Source organism: Convolutriloba macropyga, chromosome 3 (assembly GCF_964194025.1).
Source record: "Convolutriloba macropyga chromosome 3, txConMacr16.3, whole genome shotgun sequence".
In the NCBI taxonomy this organism is placed as follows: Eukaryota; Metazoa; Xenacoelomorpha; order Acoela; family Convolutidae; genus Convolutriloba; species Convolutriloba macropyga.
Window position 1 is genome coordinate 3,077,454 of NC_134470.1, and position 17,066 is coordinate 3,094,519.

The following is a 17,066-nucleotide window of genomic DNA, read 5'->3' on the forward strand; positions in this document are numbered from 1 at the left end:
TCCGGACAAAACAGTCCCAAATTGCAAAATATTCACTGACATAAGAGTCACAGACAAAAAAGTCTATTAAAATCAGACAAAATAGTCCCAGACAAAATAGTCTTCTTTAGATGTCAAACTATTGTAAATACAAGCTACAAAATATTAACAAACATAATCTATGAGTTAAGCTTCTGAATGCGTTGTTTTTAAATATGAACTAATACTATCCAAAAAACTTAGTTCAAAATACACAATTTGGCAAGTTCGATAATGTAATCAGCTTCATATCTGTTTACTGACAGACAATCATATGAATAACTTTACGAGTTTCTCCGATAATTGGGTGTCAACGTGTGTGCACATGTTTAACTCTATATTTAGTTGGGACTATTTCGTCTGAGAAAGTTTTGTCTGCTTTTTTGAGATCATTTGTCTTGGCCCATGGGAAAAAACTTTTATGAATACTTTTGCTTCAAAGTTGTGTCTTGTTTTGGGTTGCAGAGCTCTCTGGTGCACTAATTAGATGCCAGCTCTTCAAAAATATTCCTATTGAAACAAGACGAAGATATATTTCTGAGCCATAAACTGTATGGCATCCATTTCAGTTACAGAAAACTAAAACACTGCAAACAACGTCTAGTACTCAATATATTCATTATTGCCGAAATGGCCAATAGGATTTCACAAAAACTCTAATCAAAATGTGGTCCCCACATTTAGAATTAAAACTAACTAAGTTATATGAATTAGGTTTGTGTACATAGCTTTTGATATTTTGCTTAGTTTGTTCACTCTTGAAATGTGATACAGGAATGCTTCAATTAGAAAAAAACGTGTCCGGACAAAACAGTCCCAAATTGCAAAATATTCACTGACATAAGAGTCACAGATGAAAAAGTCCAATAAAATCAGACAAAATAGTCCCAGACAAAATAGTCTTCTTTAGATGTCAAACTATTGTGAATACAAGCTACAAAATATTAACAAACATAATCTATGAGTTAAGCTTCTGAATGCGCTGTTTTTAAATATGAACTAATACTATCCAAAAAACTTAGTTCAAAATACACAATTTTGCAAGTTCGATAATGTAATCAGCTTCATATCTGTTTACTGACAGACAATCATATGAATAACTTTACGAGTTTCTCCAATAATTGGGTGTCAACGGGTGTGCACATGTTTAACTCTATATTTAGTTGGGACTGTTTCATCTGAGAAATTTTTGTCTGCTTTTTTGAGATCATTTGTCTTGGCCAATGGGAAAAAAACTTATATGAATACTTTTGCTTCAAAGTTGTGTCTTGTTTTGGGTTGCAGAGCTCGCTGGTGCACTAATTAGATGCCACCTCTTCAAAAACAATCCTATTGAAACAAGACGAAGATATATTTTTGAGCCATAAACTGCATGGCATCCATTTCAGTTACAGAAAACTAAAACACTGGAAACAACGTCTAGTACTCAATATTTTCATTATTGGCGAAATGGCCAATAGGCTAACAAGCTACAAAAAATTAACAGAGCACAAGCGAGCTCTGTTTTGGGTTGCAGAGCTCGCTTGTGCAGTAATTAGATGCCACCTCTTCAAAAATGATCTTGTTGAAACAAGACGAAGATATATTTCTAAGCCATAAACTGTATGGCATCCATTTCAGCTGGAGAAAACTAAAACTCTTCAAACAACGTCTAATACTTGATACTTTCAATACTGCCGAAATGGCCAATAGGATTTCATAAAAAGTCTAATCAAAGTATGGTCATTACATTTAGAATTAAAACTAACTAAGTCATACGAATTAGGTTTGTTTACATTGCCTTTGACATTTTACTTAGTTTGTTTACTATTGAATTGTGGCACAGGAATTCTTCAATTAGAAAAAAACGTGTCCGGAAAAAAACTGTCCCTAATTGCAAAATATTCACTGACATAAGAGTCACAGACAAAAAAGTCCATTAAAATCAGACAAAATAGTCCCAGACAAAATAGTCTTCTTTAGATGTCAAACTATTGTGAATACAAGCTACAAAATATTAACAAACATAATCTATGAGTTAAGCTTCTGAATGCGCTGTTTTTAAATATGAACTAATACTATCCAAAAAACTTAGTTCAAAATACACAATTTGGCAAGTTCGATAATGTAATCATATCTGTTTACTGACAGACAATCATATGAATAACTTTACGAGTTTCTCCAATAATTGGGTGTCAACGGGTGTGCACATGTTTAACTCTATATTTAGTTGGGACTGTTTCATCTGAGAAAGTTTTGTCTGCTTTTTTGAGATCATTTGTCTTGGCCCATGGGAAAAAAAATTTATATGAATACTTTTGCTTCAAAGTTGTGTCTTGTTTTGGGTTGCAGAGCTCGCTGGTGCACTAATTAGATGCCAACTCTTCAAAAACAATCCTATTGAAACAAGACGAAGATATATTTTTGAGCCATAAACTGCATGGCATCCATTTCAATTACAGAAAATTAAAACACTGCAAACAACGTCTAGTACTCAATATTTTCATTATTGGCGAAATGGCCAATAGGCTAACAAGCTACAAAATATTAACAGAGCACAAGCGAGCTCTGTTTTGGGTTGCAGAGCTCGCTTGTGCAGTAATTAGATGCCACCTCTTCAAAAATGATCTTGTTGAAACAAGACGAAGATATATTTCTAAGCCATAAACTGTATGGCATCCATTTCAGCTGGAGAAAACTAAAACACTGCAAACAACGTCTAATACTTGATATTTTCAATACTGCCGAAATGACCAATAGGATTTCATAAAAGGTCTAATCAAAGTATGGTCATTACATTTAGAATTAAAACTAACTAAGTCATATGAATTAGGTTTGTTTACATTGCCTTTGACATTTTGCTTAGTTTGTTTACTATTGAATTGTGGCACAGGAATTCTTCAATTAGAAAAAAACGTGTCCGGAAAAAACTGTCTCAAATTGCAAAATATTCCTTGACAAAAGAGTCGCAGACAAAAAAGTCCAATAAAATCAGACAAAATAGTCCCAGACAAAATAGTCTTCATTAGATGTCAAACTATTGTAAATACAAGCTACAAATAATTAACAAACATAATCTATGAGTTAAGCTTCCGAATGCGCTGTTTTTAATTATGAATTAATACTATCCAAAAACCGTAGTTCAAAATACACAATTTGGCGAGTACGATAATGTAATCAGCTTCATATCTGTTGACTGACAGACATTCTTATGAATAACTCTATGAGTTTATCTGATAATTGGTTGGCAATGGGTGTGCACATGTTTACCTCTACCTCTATGTTTAGTTGGGACTATTTCATCTGGGACTGTCTTGTCTGCTTTTTTGAGACCATTTGTCTGGGACCATGGGAAAAAACTTTTATGAATACTTTTGCTTCAAAGTTGTGTCTTGCTTTGGGTTGCAGAGCTCGCTGCTGCAGTAATAAGATGCCACCTCTTCAAAGATGATCTTATTGAAACAAGACGAATATATATTTCTAAGCCATAAACTGTATGGCATCCATTTCAGTTACAGAAAACTAAAACACTGCAAACAACGTCTATTAATTGATATTTGCAATATTGCCGAAATGGCCAGTAGGATTTCATAAAAATTCTAATCAAAGTGTGGTCCCCACATTTAGAATTAAAACTTACTAACTTATATGAAATAGGTTTGTTTACAATGCTTTTCTCATTGTGCTTAGTTTGCTTAATCTTGAAATGTGGCACAGTAATGCTTCAATTAGAAAAAAACGTGTCCGGACAAAACAATCTCAAATTGTAAAATTTTCCCTGACAAAAGAGTCGCAGACGAAAAAGTCCAATAAAATCGGAAAAAATAGTCCCAGACAAAATAGTCTTCATTAGATGTCAAACTATTGTAAATACAAGCTACAAACAATTAACAAACATAATCTATGAGTTAAGCTTCTTAATGCGCTGTTTTTAAATTTGAATTAATACTATCTAAAATACGTAGTTCAAAATACACAATTTGGCAAGTACGATAAAGTGATGAGCTTCTTATCTGTTCACTGACAGTCAATCTTATGAATAACTGTCTGAGTATATCTAATATTTGATTGGCAATGGGTGTGCACATGTTTACCTCTATATCTATTTGGGACTATTTCATCTGAGAAAGTTTTGTCTGCTTTTTTGAGATCATTTGTCTTGGCCCATGGGAAAAAAAACTTTTATGAATACTTTTGCTTCAAAGTTGTGTCTTGTGTTGGGTTGCAGAGCTCGCTGGTGCACTAATTAGATGCCAACTCTTCAAAAACAATCCTATTGAAACAAGACGAAGATATATTTTTGAGCCATAAACTGCATGGCATCCATTTCAGTTACAGAAAACTAAAACACTGCAAACAACGTCTAGTACTCAATATTTTCATTATTGGCGAAATGGCCAATAGGCTAACAAGCTACAAAATATTAACAGAGCACAAGCGAGCTCTGTTTTGGGTTGCAGAGCTCGCTTGTGCAGTAATTAAATGCCACCTCTTCAAAAATGATCTTGTTGAAACAAGACGAAGATATATTTCTAAGCCATAAACTGTATGGCATCCATTTCAGCTGGAGAAAACTAAAACACTGCAAACAACGTCTAATACTTGATATTTTCAATACTGCCAAAATGACCAATAGGATTTCATAAAAGGTCTAATCAAAGTATGGTCATTACATTTAGAATTAAAACTAACTAAGTCATATGAATTAGGTTTGTTTACATTGCCTTTGAGATTTTGCTTAGTTTGTTTACTATTGAATTGTGGCACAGGAATTCTTCAATTAGAAAAAAACGTGTCCGGAAAAAACTGTCTCAAATTGCAAAATATTCCTTGACAAAAGAGTCGCAGACAAAAAAGTCCAATAAAATCAGACAAAATAGTCCCAGACAAAATAGTCTTCATTAGATGTCAAACTATTGTAAATACAAGCTACAAATAATTAACAAACATAATCTATGAGTTAAGCTTCCGAATGCGCTGTTTTTAATTATGAATTAATACTATCCAAAAACCGTAGTTCAAAATACACAATTTGGCGAGTACGATAATGTAATCAGCTTCATATCTGTTGACTGACAGACATTCTTATGAATAACTCTATGAGTTTATCTGATAATTGGTTGGCAATGGGTGTGCACATGTTTACCTCTACCTCTATGTTTAGTTGGGACTTTTTCATCTGGGACTGTCTTGTCTGCTTTTTTGAGACCATTTGTCTGGGACCATGGGAAAAAACTTTTATGAATACTTTTGCTTCAAAGTTGTGTCTTGTTTTGGGTTGCAGAGCTCGCTGCTGCAGTAATAAGATGCCACCTCTTCAAAGATGATCTTATTGAAACAAGACGAATATATATTTCTAAGCCATAAACTGTATGGCATCCATTTCAGTTACAGAAAACTAAAACACTGCAAACAACGTCTATTAATTGATATTTGCAATATTGCCGAAATGGCCAATAGGATTTCATAAAAATTCTAATCAAAGTGTGGTCCCCACATTTAGAATTAAAACTAACTAAGTCATATGAATTAGGTTTGTTTACATTGCCTTTCACATTTTGCTTAGTTTGTTTACTATTGAATTGTGGCACAGGAATTCTTCAATTAGAAAAAACGTGTCCGGAAAAAACTGTCTCAAATTGCAAAATATTCCTTGACAAAAGAGTCGCAGACAAAAAAGTCCAATAAAATCAGACAAAATAGTCCCAGACAAAGTAGTCTTCATTAGATGTCAAACTATTGTAAATACAAGCTACAAATAATTAACAAACATAATCTATGAGTTAAGCTTCCGAATGCGCTGTTTTTAATTATGAATTAATACTATCCAAAAACCGTAGTTCAAAATACACAATTTGGCGAGTACGATATTCTAATCAGCTTCATATCTGTTGACTGACAGACATTCTAATGAATAACTCTATGAGTTTATCTGATAATTGGTTGGCAATGGGTGTGCACATGTTTACCTCTACCTCTATGTTTAGTTGGGACTATTTCATCTGGGACTGTCTTGTCTGCTTTTTTGAGACCATTTGTCTGGGACCATGGGAAAAAACTTTTATGAATACTTTTGCTTCAAAGTTGTGTCTTGTTTTGGGTTGCAGAGCTCGCTGCTGCAGTAATAAGATGCCACCTCTTCAAAGATGATCTTATTGAAACAAGACGAATATATATTTCTAAGCCATAAACTGTATGGCATCCATTTCAGTTACAGAAAACTAAAACACTGCAAACAACGTCTATTAATTGATATTTGCAATATTGCCGAAATGGCCAATAGGATTTCATAAAAATTCTAATCAAAGTGTGGTCACCACATTTAGAATTAAAACTAACTAACTTATATGAAATAGGTTTGTTTACAATGCTTTTCTCATTGTGCTTAGTTTGCTTAATCTTGAAATGTGGCACATTAATGCTTCAATTAGAAAAAAACGTGTCCGGACAAAACAATCTCAAATTGCAAAATTTTCCCTGACAAAAGAGTCGCAGACGAAAAAGTCCAATAAAATCGGAAAAAATAGTCCCAGACAAAATAGTCTTCATTAGATGTCAAACTATTGCAAATACAAGCTACAAACAATTAACAAACATAATCTATGAGTTAAGCTTCTTAATGCGCTGTTTTTAAATTTGAATTAATACTATCTAAAATACGTAGTTCAAAATACACAATTTGGCAAGTACGATAAAGTGATGAGCTTCATATCTGTTCACTGACAGTCAATCTTATGAATAACTGTCTGAGTATATCTAATATTTGATTGGCAATGGGTGTGCACATGTTTACCTCTATGTTTAGTTTGGACTATTTCGTCTGGAAATGCTTTGTCTGCTTTTTTGAGACCATTTGTCTTGGCCCATGGGATAAAACTTTTACGAATACTTTTGCTTCAAATTTGTGTCTTGTTTTGGATTGCAGAGCTTGCTGGTGCACTAATTAGATGCCACATCTTCAAAAATGATTCTATTGAAACAAGACGAAGATATATTTCTGAGCCATAAACTGTATGGCATCCATTTCAGTTACAGAAAACTAAAACACTGCAAACAACGTCTATTACTCAATATATTCATTGTTGCCGAAATGGCCAATAGGATTTCATAAAAATTCTAATCAAAGTGTGGTCCCCACATTTAGAATTAAAACTAACTAAGTTATATGAATTAGGTTTGTTTAAATTGCTTTTGACATTTTGCTTAGTTTGTTCATTCTTGAAATGTGATACAGGAATGCTTCAATTAGAGAAAAACGTGTCCGGACAAAACAGTCCCAAATAGCAAAATATTCACTGACATAAGAGTCACAGACAAAAAAGTCCATTAAAATCAGACAAAATAGTCTTCTTTAGATGTCAAACTATTGTAAATACAAGCTACAAAATATTAACAAACATAATCTATGAGTTAACCTTCTGAATGCGTTGTTTTTAAATATGAACTAATACTATCCAAAAAACTTAGTTCAAAATACACAATTTGGCAAGTTCGATAATGTAATCAGCTTCATATCTGTTTACTGACAGACAATCATATGAATAACTTTACGAGTTTCTCCGATAATTGGGTGTCAACGGGTGTGCACACGTTTAACTCTATATTTAGTTGGGACTATTTCGTCTGAGAATGTTTTGTTTGCTTTTTTGAGATCATTTGTCTTGGCCCATGGGAAAAAAAAACTTTTATGAATACTTTTGCTTCAAAGTTGTGTCTTGCATTGGGTTGCAGAGCTCGCTGGTGCACTAATTAGATGCCACCTCTTCAAAAATATTCCTATTGAAACAAGACGAAGATATATTTCTGAGCCATAAACTGTATGGCATCCATTTCAGTTACAGAAAACTAAAACACTGCAAACAATGTCTAGTACTCAATATATTCATTATTGCCGAAATGGCCAATAGGATTTCATAAAAATTCTAATCAAAATGTGGTCCCCACGTTTAGAATTAAAACTAACTAAGTTATATGAATTAGGTTTGTTTACATAGCTTTTGATATTTTGCTTAGTTTGTTCACTCTTGAAATGTGATACAGGAATGCTTCAATTAGAAAAAAAACGTGTCCGGACAAAACAGTCCAAAATTGCAAAATATTCACTGACATAAGAGTCACAGACGAAAAAGTCTATTAAAATCAGACAAAATAGTCCCAGACAAAATAGTCTTCTTTAGATGTCAAACTATTGTAAATACAAGCTACAAAATATTAACAAACATAATCTATGAGTTAAGCTTCTGAATGCGCTGTTTTTAAATATGAACTAATACTATCCAAAAAACTTAGTTCAAAATACACAATTTGGCAAGTTCGATAATGTAATCAGCTTCATATCTGTTTACTGACAGACAATCATATGAATAACTTTACGAGTTTCTCCGATAATTGGGTGTCAACGGGTGTGCACATGTTTAACTCTATATCTAGTTGGGACTATTTCGTCTGAGAAAGTTTTTGTCTGCTTTTTTGAGATCATATGTCTTGGCCCATGGGAAAAAAACTTTTATGAATACTTTTGCTTCAAAGTTGTGTCTTGTTTTGGGTTGCAGAGCTCGCTGGTGCACTAATTAGATGCCATCTCTTCAAAAATATTCCTATTGAAACAAGACGAAGATATATTTCTGAGCCATAAACTGTATGGCATCCATATCAGTTACAGAAAACTAAAACACTGCAAACAACGTCTAATACTCAATATATTCATTATTGCCGAAATGGCCAATAGGATTTCATAAAAATTCTAATCAAAATGTGGTCCCCACATTTAGAATTAAAACTAACTAAGTTATATGAATTAGGTTTGTTTTCATAGCTTTTGATATTTTGCTTAGTTTGTTCACTCTTGAAATGTGATACAGGAATGCTTCAATTAGAAAAAAACGTGTCCGGACAAAACAGTCCCAAATTGCAAAATATTCACTGACATAAGAGTCACAGACGAAAAAGTCTACTAAAATCAGACAAAATAGTCCCAGACAAAATAGTCTTCTTTAGATGTCAAACTATTGTAAATACAAGCTACAAAATATTAACAAACATAATCTATGAGTTAAGCTTCTGAATGCGCTGTTTTTAAATATGAACTAATACTATCCAAAAAACTTTGTTCAAAATACACAATTTGGTAAGTTCGATAATGTAATCAGCTTCATATCTGTTTACTGACAGACAGTCATATGAATAACTTTACGAGTTTCTCCGATAATTGGGTGTCAACGGGTGTGCACATGTTTAACTCTATATCTAGTTGGGACTATTTCATCTGAGAAAGTTTTGTCTGCTTTTTTGAGATCATTTGTCTTGGCCCATGGGAAAGAAATCTTTTATGAATACTTTTGTTTCAAAGTTGTGTCTTGTTTTGGGTTGCAGAGCTCGCTGGTGCACTAATTAGATGCCACCTCTTCAAAAATATTCCTATTGAAACAAGACAAAGATATATTTCTGAGCCATAAACTGTATGGCATCCATATCAGTTACAGAAAACTAAAACACTGCAAACAACGTCTAGTACTCAATATATTCATTATTGCCGAAATGGCCAATAGGATTTCATAAAAACTCTAAACAAAATGTGGTCCACACATTTAGAATTAAAACTAACTAAGTTATATGAATTAGGTTTGTTTTCATAGCTTTTGATATTTTGCTTAGTTTGTTCACTCTTGAAATGTGATACAGGAATGCTTCAATTAGAAAAAAACGTGTCCGGACAAAACAGTCCCAAATTGCAAAATATTCACTAACATAAGAGTCACAGACGAAAAAGTCTACTAAAATCAGACAAAATAGTCCCAGACAAAATAGTCTTCTTTAGATGTCAAACTATTGTAAATACAAGCTACAAAATATTAACAAACATAATCTATGAGTTAAGCTTCTGAATGCGCTGTTTTTAAATATGAACTAATACTATCCAAAAAACTTAGTTCAAAATACACAATTTGGTAAGTTCGATAATGTAATCAGCTTCATATCTGTTTACTGACAGACAGTCATATGAATAACTTTACGAGTTTCTCCGATAATTGGGTGTCAACGGGTGTGCACATGTTTAACTCTATATCTAGTTGGGACTATTTCATCTGAGAAAGTTTTGTCTGCTTTTTTGAGATCATTTGTCTTGGCCCATGGGAAAAAAATCTTTTATGAATACTTTTGCTTCAAAGTTGTGTCTTGTTTTGGGTTGCAGAGTTCGCTGGTGCACTAATTAGATGCCACCTCTTCAAAAATATTCCTATTGAAACAAGACGAAGATATATTTCTGAGCCATAAACTGTATGGCATCCATATCAGTTACAGAAAACTAAAACACTGCAAACAACGTCTAGTACTCAATATATTCATTATTGCCGAAATGGCCAATAGGATTTCATAAAAACTCTAAACAAAATGTGGTCCACACATTTAGAATTAAAACTAACTAAGTTATATGAATTAGGTTTTTTTACATAGCTTTTGATATTTTGCTTAGTTTGTTCACTCTTGAAATGTGATACAGGAATGCTTCAATTGGAAAAAAACGTGTCCGGACAAAAAAGTCCCAAATTGCAAAATATTCACTGACATAAGAGTCACAGACGAAAAAGTCCATTAAAATCAGACAAAATAGTCCCAGACAAAATAGTCTTCTTTAGATGTCAAACTATTGTGAATAAGAGCTACAAAATATTAACAGACATAATCTATGAGTTAAGCTTCTGAATGCGCTGTTTTTAAATATGAACTAATACTATCCAAAAAACTTAGTTCAAAATACACAATTTGGCAAATTCGATAATGTAATCAGCTTCATATCTGTTTACTGACAGACAATCATATGAATAACTTTACGAGTTTCTCCAATAATTGGGTGTCAACGGGTGTGCACATGTTTAACTCTATATTTAGTTGGGACTGTTTCATATGAGAAAGCTTTGTCTGCTTTTTTGAGATCATTTGTCTTGGCCCAAGGGAAAAAAACTTTTATGAATACTTTTGCTTCAAAGTTGTGTCTTGTTTTGGGTTGCAGAGCTCGCTGGTGCACTAATTAGATGCCACCTCTTCAAAAATAATCCTATTGAAACAAGACGAAGATATATTTCTGAGCCATAAACTGTATGGCATCCATTTCAGTTACAGAAAACTAAAACACTGCAAACAACGTCTAGTACTCAATATATTCAATATTGCCGAAATGGCCAATAGGATTTCATAAAAATTCTAATCAAAATGTGGTCCCCACATTTAGAATTAAAACTAACTAAGTTATATGAATTAGGTTTGTTTACATTGCTTTTGATATTTTGCTTAGTTTGTTCACTCTTGAAATGTGATACAGGAATGCTTCAATTAGAAAAAAAACATGTCCGGACAAAACAGTCCCAAATTGCAAAATATTCACTGACATAAGAGTCACAGACGAAAAAGTCCATTAAAATCAGACAAAATAGTCCCAGACAAAATAGTCTTCTTTAGATGTCAAACTATTGTGAATACAAGCTACAAAATATTAACAAACATAATCTATGAGTTAAGCTTCTGAATGCGTTGTTTTTAAATATGAACTAATACTATCCTAAAAACTTAGTTCAAAATACACAATTTGGCAAGTTCGATAATGTAATCAGCTTCATATCTGTTTACTGACAGACAATCATATGAATAACTTTACGAGTTTCTCCAATAATTGGGTGTCAACGGGTGTGCACATGTTTAACTCTATATTTAGTTGGGACTGTTTCATCTGAGAAAGTTTTGTCTGCTTTTTTGAGATCATTTGTCTTGGCCCAGGGGAAAAAAAACTTATATGAATACTTTTGCTTCAAAGTTGTGTCTTGTTTTGGGTTGCAGATTGCGCTGGTGCACTAATTAGATGCCACCTCTTCAAAAACAATCCTATTGAAACAATACGAAGATATATTTTTGAGCCATAAACTGCATGGCATCCATTTCAGTTACAGAAAACTAAAACACTGCAAACAACGTCTAGTACTCAATATTTTCATTATTGGCGAAATGGCCAATAGGCTAACAAGCTACAAAATATTAACAGAGCACAAGCGAGCTCTGTTTTGGGTTGCAGAGCTCGCTTGTGCAGTAATTAGATGCCACCTCTTCAAAAATGATCTTATTGAAACAAGACGAAGATATATTTCTAAGCCATAAACTGTATGGCATCCATTTCAGTTAGAGAAAACTAAAAACACTGCAAACAACGTCTAATAATTGATATTTTCAATACTGCCGAAATGGCCAATAGGATTTCATAAAAAGTCTAATCAAAGTATGGTCATTATATTTAGAATTAAAACTAACTAAGTCATATGAATTAGGTTTGTTTACATTGCCTTTGACATTTTGCTTAGTTTGTTTACTATTGAATCGTGGCACAGGAATGCTTCAATTAGAAAAAAACGTGTCCGGAAAAAACTGTCCCAAATTGCAAAATATTCCCTGACAAAAGAGTCGCAGACAAAAAAGTCCAATAAAATCAGACAAAATAGTCCCAGACAAAATAGTCTTCATTAGATGTCAAACTATTGTAAATACAAGCTACAAATAATTAACAAAAGTAATCTATGAGTTAAGCTTCCGAATGCGCTGTTTTTAATTATGAATTAATACTATCCAAAAACCGTAGTTCAAAATACACAATTTGGCAAGTTCGATAATGTAATCAGCTTCATATCTGTTTACTGACAGACAATCATATGAATAACTTTACGAGTTTCTCCGATAATTGGGTGTCAACGGGTGTGCACATGTTTAACTCTATATTTAGTTGGGACTGTTTCATCTGAGAAAGTTTTGTCTGCTTTTTTGAGATCATTTGTCTTGGCCCAGGGGAAAAAAAACTTATATGAATACTTTTGCTTCAAAGTTGTGTCTTGTTTTGGGTTGCAGATCTCGCTGGTGCACTAATTAGATGCCACCTCTTCAAAAACAATCCTATTGAAACAAGACGAAGATATATTTTTGAGCCATAAACTGCATGGCATCCATTTCAGTTACAGAAAACTAAAACACTGCAAACAACGTCTAGTACTCAATATTTTCATTATTGGCGAAATGGCCAATAGGCTAACAAGCTACAAAATATTAACAGAGCACAAGCCAGCTCTGTTTTGGGTTGCAGAGCTCGCTTGTGCAGTAATTAGATGCCACCTCTTCAAAAATGATCTTTTTGAAACAAGACGAAGATATATTTCTAAGCCATAAACTGTATGGCATCCATTTCAGTTAGAGAAAACTAAAAACACTGCAAACAACGTCTAATAATTGATATTTTCAATACTGGCGAAATGGCCAATAGGATTTCATAAAAAGTCTAATTAAAGTATGGTCATTATATTTAGAATTAAAACTAACTAAGTCATATGAATTAGGTTTGTTTACATTGCCTTTGACATTTTGCTTAGTTTGTTTACTATTGAATCGTGGCACAGGAATGCTTCAATTAGAAAAAAACGTGTCCGGAAAAAACTGTCCCAAATTGCAAAATATTCCCTGACAAAAGAGTCGCAGACAAAAAAGTCCAATAAAATCAGACAAAATAGTCCCAGACAAAATAGTCTTCATTAGATGTCAAACTATTGTAAATACAAGCTACAAATAATTAACAAACGTAATCTATGAGTTAAGCTTCCGAATGCGCTGTTTTTAATTATGAATTAATACTATCCAAAAACCGTAGTTCAAAATACACAATTTGGCGAGTACGATAATGTAATCAGCTTCATATCTGTTGACTGACAGACATTCTTATGAATAACTCTATGAGTTTATCTGATAATTGGTTGGCAATGGGTGTGCACATGTTTACCTCTACCTCTATGTTTAGTTGGGACTATTTCATCTGGGACTGTCTTGTCTGCTTTTTGAGACCATTTGTCTGGGACCATGGGAAAAAACATTTATGAATACTTTTGCTTCAAAGTTGTGTCTTGTTTTGGGTTGCAGCACTCGCTGCTGCAGTAATAAGATGCCACCTCTTCAAAGATGATCTTATTGAAACAAGACGAATATATATTTCTAAGCCATAAACTGTATGGCATCCATTTCAGTTACAGAAAACTAAAACACTGCAAACAACGTCTATTAATTGATATTTGCAATATTGCAGAAATGGCCAATAGGATTCCATAAAAATTCTAATCAAAGTGTGGTCCCCACATTTAGAATTAAAACTAACTAACTTATATGAAATAGGTTTGTTTACAATGCTTTTCACATTGTGCTTAGTTTGCTTAATCTTGAAATGTGGCACATTAATGCTTCAATTAGAAAAAAACGTGTCCGGACAAAACAATCTCAAATTGCAAAATTTTCCCTGACAAAAGAGTCGCAGACGAAAAAGTCCAATAAAATCAGAAAAAATAGTCCCAGACAAAATAGTCTTCATTAGATGTCAAACTATTGTAAATACAAGCTACAAACAATTAACAAACATAATCTATGAGTTAAGTTTCTTAATGCGCTGTTTTTAAATTTGAATTAATACTATCTAAAATACGTAGTTCAAAATACACAATTTGGCAAGTACGATAAAGTGATGAGCTTCATATCTGTTCACTGACACTCAATCTTATGAATAACTGTCTGAGTATATCTAATATTTGATTGGCAATGGGTGTGCACATGTTTACCTCTATGTTTAGCTGGGACTATTTCGTCTGGAAATGTTTTGTCTGCTTTTTTGAGACCATTTGTCTTGGCCCATGGGATAAAACTTTTATGAATACTTTTGCTTCAAATTTGTGTCTTGTTTTGGGTTGCAGAGCTTGCTGGTGCACTAATTAGATGCCACATCTTCAAAAACGATCCTATTGAAACAAGACGAAGATATATTTCTGAGCCATAAACTGTATGACATCCATTTCAGTTACAGAAAACTAAAACACTGCAAACAACGTCTAGTACTCAATATATTCATTGTTGCCGAAATGGCCAATAGGATTTCATAAAAATTCTAATCAAAGTGTGGTCCCCACATTTAGAATTAAAACTAACTAAGTTATATGAAGTAGGTTTGTTTAAATTGCTTTTGAAATTTTGCTTAGTTTGTTCATTCTTGAAATGTGATACAGGAATGCTTCAATTAGAAAAAAACGTGTCCGGACAAAACAGTCCCAAATTGCAAAATATTCACTGACATAAGAGTCACAGACGAAAAAGTCCATTAAAATCAGACAAAATAGTCCCAGACAAAATAGTCTTCTTTAGATGTCAAACTATTGTAAATACAAGCTACAAAATATTAACAAACATAATCTATGAGTTAAGCTTCTGAATGCGCTGTTTTTAAATATGAACTAATACTATCCAAAAAACTTAGTTCAAAAAACACAATTTGGCAAGTTCGATAATGTAATCAGCTTCATATCTGTTTACTGACAGACAATCATATGAATAACTTTACGAGTTTCTCCGATAATTGGGTGTCAACGGGTGTGCACATGTTTAACTCTATATTTAGTTGGGACTATTTAGTCTGAGAAGAATGTTTTGTCTGCTTTTTTGAGATCATTTGTCTTGGCCCATGGGAAAAAAACTTTTATGAATACTTTTGCTTCAAAGTTGTGTCTTGTTTTGGGTTGCAGAGCTCGCTGGTGCACTAATTAGATGCCACCTCTTCAAAAATATTCCTATTGAAACAAGACGAAGATATATTTCTGAGCCATAAACTGTATGGCATCCATTTCAGTTACAGAAAACTAAAACACTGCAAACAACGTCTAGTACTCAATATATTCATTATTGCCGAAATGGCCAATAGGATTTCATAAAAATTCTAATCAAAATGTGGTCCCCACAATTAGAATTAAAACTAACTAAGTTATATGAATCAGGTTTGTTTACATAGCTTTTGATATTTTGCTTAGTTTGTTCACTCTTGAAATGTGATACAGGAATGCTTCAATTAGAAAAAAACGTGTCCGGACAAAACAGTCCCAAATTGCAAAATATTCACTGACATAAGAGTCACAGACGAAAAAGTCTACTAAAATCAGACAAAATAGTCCCAGACAAAATAGTCTTCTTTAGATGTCAAACTATTGTAAATACAAGCTACAAAATATTAACAAACATAATCTATGAGTTAAGCTTCTGAATGCGCTGTTTTTAAATATGAACTAATACTATCCAAAAAACTTAGTTCAAAATACACAATTTGGCAAGTTCGATAATGTAATCAGCTTCATATCTGTTTACTGACAGACAATCATATGAATAACTTTACGAGCTTCTCCGATAATTGGGTGTCAACGGGTGTGCACATGTTTAACTCTATATTTAGTTGGGACTATTTCGTCTGAGAATGTTTCGTCTGTTTTTTGAGATCATTTGTCTTGGCCCATGGGAAAAAAACTTTTATGAATACTTTTGCTTCAAAGTTGTGTCTTGTTTTGGGTTGCAGAGCTCACTGGTGCACTAATTAGATGCCACCTCTTCAAAAATATTCCTATTGAAACAAGACGAAGATATATTTCTGAGCCATAAACTGTATGGCATCCATTTCAGTTACAGAAAACTAAAACACTGCAAACAACGTCTAGTACTCAATATATTCATTATTGCCGAAATGGCCAATAGGATTTCATGAAAACTCTAATCAAAATGTGGTCCCCACATTTAGAATTAAAACTAACTAAGTTATATGAATTAGGTTTGTTTACATAGCTTTTGATATTTTGCTTAGTTTGTTCACTCTTGAAATGTGATACAGGAATGCTTCAATTAGAAAAAAACGTGTCCAGACAAAACAGTCCCAAATTGCAAAATATTCACTGACATAAGAGTCACAGACGAAAAAGTCTATTAAAATCAGACAAAATAGTCCCAGACAAAATAGTCTTCTTTAGATGTCAAACTATTGTAAATACAAGCTACAAAATATTAACAAACATAATCTATGAGTTAAGCTTCTAAATGCGCTGTTTTTAAATATGAACTAATACTATCCAAAAAACTTAGTTCAAAATACACAATTTGGCAAGTTCGATAATGTAATCAGCTTCATATCTGTTTACTGACAGACAATCATATGAATAACTTTACGAGCTTCTCCGATAATTGGGTGTCAACGG